The sequence below is a fragment of the Rattus norvegicus genome, chromosome 5 (genome assembly GCF_021556685.1).
Source record: "Rattus norvegicus strain SHRSP/BbbUtx chromosome 5, alternate assembly SHRSP_T2T, whole genome shotgun sequence".
NCBI classification, from domain to species: domain Eukaryota; kingdom Metazoa; phylum Chordata; class Mammalia; order Rodentia; family Muridae; genus Rattus; species Rattus norvegicus.
In genome coordinates, this window is record NC_141538.1 from 51475969 (window position 1) to 51480000 (window position 4032).

The window sequence follows — 4032 nt, forward strand, 5'->3', positions numbered from 1 at the left end:
GTGCCTGGAAAACACTGTTGCCTTGGACTCATCCACTACCTCTGGCTATTGCAATCTTTCCACCTCCTCTTCTGCATACATGTGCCTGAGCTTGGAGGGGAAGGATAAAGGCATCCCATTTGGGACAGAGTTCTCCAAAGTCCCACACTCTCTGCACATTGTCCTGCTGTGAGTCTCTGTGTTAGGTCCCTTCTACTGCAAGAGAACATTCCCCTGATATGGTCTAAGCTAGGCACTAATCTACAAGCATAGCAGAATATAGTTAGGAGTCATTTTATCACCATGCTCCCTCATGAAAATAATAGCATTAGGTTTTCCACTAAGCCCATGATCTACCTAGTTTCAGGTTCTTGGCCACTTAAGCAGTGTCAGGTCTCGGTTCCATCCCATAGAGTGGTCCTTAAATCTGATCAGAAAGTGATCAGTTACTCCCATAACATTTGTGGCTATATTGTGCTAGTATATCTTCCAGGCAGGTCACTGTTGTAGATAACAGGGTTTTGTAGTGGGGGAATATAGATAATTACCTTTATCTCCTAGTAGCTTGTAGAGTACCTTTCAGTATCATAAATATTAATCAGTAGTAATGATGTGTCTAATTAGGCAATAGCTCGACTTCTCCATGTTTGATAACATATATAAGTGTTTTTCTCAGCAATGGGGCCTTACCATCAGGCTGTGGAGTATTAATAGCCTTGGAAATGTGGGATTTGTGGGTTACAGTGGGGCTCCTTTGGCCAATGACCCAAAAAAAATTATCCTGGAACTTAAGATTTTACCTGGTGATATGACTATTTGGGGAGCATTTTCCCCTGGATTATTTGGAGAAACAATTTAGATTCTTTTAATATATGTATATATTTTAGGACGTTTCTACAGTAGTAGGTTCCCATACGGTGTTTCAAATGACCTTTAGTGTTAGTTGCCCATTTCTCTATTCCTTCTTTACCCTTCTCTTTTACATCCATCCCTATTTAATCTGCCTCGCCTAGTTTCCCACTTTGTGCATAACAATATATTTAATTTCCCTTTTCTTGAGAGACCCTCTGCCCCCTCTTGGACCCTAACTTTGTATATCTACAGTTTCTTTATAGTTATTTGGATTGTTCCATGTATATTGATGGATTGAAAGCTTACATCCACATATACAAGAAAACATACAATCGTCTTTTGAGCCTGGGTTACCTCAATCAGGATGACACTTTTAGCTATAGACATTTTTCTGTGAACTTCATAATTTCACTTTTCTTAACCAATGAATAATACTTTATCATTTATATGTGCAAAGTTTTCATTATTCATCTATCTCAATTATTGCTTCCTTATTCATAATAGCCAGAAATTGGAAATGACCCATGATGGATAGGGAAGCAATAAGCATAATCAGGTGTCTCTGTAGTAAAATGCAGAGTTCTTTGTGTATATGCCTAAGAGTGATATATCTGACTCCCGAGATAGATCAATTTCCAGCCTCCTCAGGAAACTCTACACTGATTCCCACAGTGGCTGTAGAAGTTTGCACTCCCACCAGCAATGGAGGAGTGTCCGCCTTACTCCACAACCCCACCGACATGTGCTGTCAATGTTTTATTGATCTTGGCCATTCTAACTCTAGTAGGATGAACTCTCAAAGCAGTTTTAATTCTCATTTCCCTGACGACTAAGGATGAGCTCCATTTCTTGAAGTATTTCTTAAACATTTCTGTCTCCTCTTTTAAGAACTGTCTGCTTAGTTCTATAGCCCATTTTAATTGGATTATTTTTCTTCATGTTCAACGCTTTTCACTATTAATATACTTTAGATATTAACCCTCCATATATATAGATATAGATATAGATATAGATATAGATATAGATATAGATATAGATATCTATATATATATAAATAATTGTAGGTCGATGTCTTTGTCTTTATGCAGGAAGGCAGGTACAGCATAGAACGAGGCCTGTCGTTGGACAAGAAGTAAAGATGGGCAGGAGAAAAGTTTCAGAAAGAGGAGAAGGAGCCAGAGTAGAACATGGTGGCAGATGTTAGGATTCTTCTCTGTGAATAGATACAGGTTGTTATAAATATTAAGGGATGGGTATGTACAGGATATTGTGCTGTCTAGATGGGCAAATTATATCTTATCAATTGGTGTAGAGGTTATTGTGTGGTGTGTTCTTTCATGTGGCAACTTAATTGAGTTCAAGAGAATGTGTGATGGAGGGACGCACCAAACCCACCATGGAATTGAGATGTGTGCGCCTGGCGAGGTAACAATCCGCTAAGGGAACTGTAAGTGAAAGCAAAGCGGCCTGACAAAGCGCCACGCTGGAATGGCTCGGGAACCGCCCGGGGTTAGAGAATACCATGGGGGCCAGCGTGATGCCGCTGAGAAAAATCAGTGCTAGTTCTTATGGCCCACTGGAGCCGGAACCAGCCAGAGAGCAACTGCCCAGGTCAGAGGGACCCCGGGAGAGAAGTGCAGAGCGGTACCCGTGGGAACCGGTCGCATCACTTTTTTTTTTAATCGCAACCTGTAATTGGTAAAGAACTTTCTCCATTCTGTAGGCTACACTTTATCGTAAATGATGGCGTCTTTCGCCATATAGAAGCCTTTCAATTTCATGAGGTCCCATTTGTTAATCGTTGGTCCTAATGACTATTCTATCAGGGTCTTGTTCAGTTAAGTTCTTGCCTGGGACAATGAGTTTAATCCTATTTGCCACGTTCCTTTCTCTCGGATTCAAGCTGTCTGGTCCTATTTTAAAGTTCTTGATCAACTTGGAGTGGAGTCTTGTTCAGGGTGATAGATATGAATCTGTTTGTGTTCTTCTACATGCAGACCACCAGTTTTACCATTTGTTTTCGTCATTGTGTACATTTTGGCTTCTTTCTCAAAAAGCAGGTATCCGTAGGTATGTGGAATTATGCCTGGTTATTCTATTTTGATTCCATTCATTGGTTTGGCTAATTTTTATGCCAATATTATGCACTTTTTATAGATGTGCAGTGCAACTTGAAATCTGGAATGGTGGTATCTCCCTCAAGTACTTGAAATCTGGAATGGTGTTATCTCCCTCCGGTCTTTTATTATTAAAGATTATTTTATCTAATCCTAGGAGTTTGTTTTGTTTCTTTGCTTTTTAATATGAAGTTAAAATTTGCTTTTTTATTTCTGTAATTTTTGTTGGAATTGTGATAGTGATTGCATTGAGTCTGTAAATTGCTTGTGGCAGGATAGTATCATTAGTATATCAATCCCACTGATCCATGATCATGTGAGCTCTTTGCTTCTCTAATGTCTCCTTCAAGTTTTTTCTTCTTATAGAGGAAAGCAGAGAAAATGAAGAATAGGGTATTAAGAAAATAGCATGATTAACTCTATTGTCTTGCATCCCATCTTAAAAACATTAATTTTTTTAAAAGTCAAGGTGAAGCATAAAGACCAGATAGCCAATGGATAATTTAGCTCCAGCAAGATGAGAATGGCTGAGCTGTAGCTTGCTGAAGAATGCTTGCCTGACTTCCGCAAGCCCCCGGTTCCATCCCCTGTGCTCTGAGTCAGCAACACACGAAGCATAAGTTAATTAGGTCACAGAGGACACTGTTCAGCAGAGCCTGTTTCATAATTGTTTCTATGAAAGATGCAGGACGTTAATGCATTCTGGCAGGACCTCTTCACTTCATGACAAACCAGTGCTTTGACAGTGTGTGGGTATCTAGTTGGGCTAAGGATACTATTACTGTCAGAATGTGTTCTAGGACCATATTTTGGAGCTTGTGAACTGATGGATCTGGAGGATGATGCGTTTCACTGGTATACAGACATGCATGGAAGTCAGTCCTTGACTAAGCACAGAGAAATGTCCACACTGCTATTTCTGGGAGCAAAGACTGGATTAATGGTAACTACCCTGATTGCATGGAAGGTAACTTAGGCCCCATGATCTAACAGCTCTTTAAATAAATCTCACTCACTGTGTGGATGTCTCTGACTCTTTTGCCTTCTCTTGGGACCCTTTCCCTCCTATTGGATTGTGTAGCGC